Raw genomic sequence first — 1,562 nt, 5'->3', positions numbered from 1 at the left:
CACGTGGCCAAGGTGCAGATGTTTTCTCCCACCTCCCCGTGAGAGGTGTCTGCCTGGGAGCCTGAGGAGAGAACCCACAATGTCAGGTCACATGATGAGAAGCTGCTTTGTCGTGCAACATATGCATGTGTGGTCATGTCAAGGGAAATAAGATGGGAGATGAGGTCCTTAAGGGGCTTTGTTCCACTCGCAGCTGAAATGTTGTGACCTATGTAATATTCCACAGGTCTATGGAAGCTCACCATCCTTGTGGTCTAAGCCAGCTCTGTGTCTCATAGAGCAATCAGGAAGGTCAAAGCTAAGTAAGTCCTGCTGAGAAGCTGGAGACTCTGCGTTATGCATATACAGTGTGCGGGCCAACTTGAAGCACAGGCAAAGACCACTTGAGTCTGCTTGTGATAGGAACATGTAGGCATACCCTGAACCAGAGAAGGAAGGCATGCCTACAAAGGTTTTCTGCAAATGCTGCTTGGATGGTAGCAACGAGGGAGCTGTGGGATAGGGACATGGCCTGTTCTGGAATCTCAGAACTGGCGGGTAACTGGTGTAGAAAACTATAATACCTGGAGGCTAAAAAAAAAAAAAAAACAGAATTATACTTGTTGCTGCTAAGACTGTGGTACGTGACTTGACAGGTGTATGGAGGTCGCCTGTGAGTTTGTACTGGTAGCCTTCTTGTTCTGCAGAATTTGGATTCACAGATATGGTTCAAGTGGGCTGGTGTAAGCTGTGTTGCAAAAGGGGACAGAAAAACAGTGTACTAGGACTGACCTGATTCCATACCAGTATTTCTCAAGTCCCATTTTGACCAGTGTGTGTGTGCGTGTGTGTAAATGACATCTATATGTATTCACATATGTATGAACTAGCTTTTATACTAAGTGTATCTTCACACTCACATGTGAGCGATCATGCGTGCACACACCATGGCAGCGGTCAAAATGGCCAGCTGTGTGACACTATACCATATCAGTACTTCTCAAAACACTAAACATACTGTATATACTAGCATTTCTCAATAAGAAGCTGGGAGAAATAGGTTTTGTACCAAAACATCTGAATTGTCACATCAGGACATTCAGTTTTACACTGATTACTTTGTGTGTGTGTGTAAAAGATCTGGAATTGAGTTGGTTTATTTATATATCTATATAAAAATGTGTGGCCCCTATGGTTGCGAGTAATGACTTTAAATGTCACCCAGCATAGTGCTTTCCCCCTCATTTTACACAGGTACATATCAGTGGCAGTTGTGGGATGTTAAAACCCTCATGGTTTTAACTACAAGGAATTGCCGTGCAACACACTGTTTATATTTCTGACTGTTCTGCTGCTGATCATTTTAGTGACAATAACTGACTGGTGTGCTTATCCAGCACTGCTGGAGCTTAGAAAAGATTTCTGGTTTTGCAGTGTACCTTACTAATCCTGCAGCTGGCTCCATGGCTTCAGTAGGCCTCTGGAAAAAGGAATGCAGACTGAGGCCAGTGAAAGGACCGGAGCTGTGGTGGAGAAGAGATGAAGGAAATAAAGATGCTAAGAAGATCCATGGATTTGAGCGG

This window comes from Pygoscelis adeliae, unplaced genomic scaffold (assembly GCF_000699105.1).
Source record: "Pygoscelis adeliae isolate BGI_AS28 unplaced genomic scaffold, ASM69910v1 Scaffold65, whole genome shotgun sequence".
Taxonomy (NCBI): Eukaryota; Metazoa; Chordata; class Aves; order Sphenisciformes; family Spheniscidae; genus Pygoscelis; species Pygoscelis adeliae.
Note: the sequence above shows the minus strand (reverse complement) of the source record.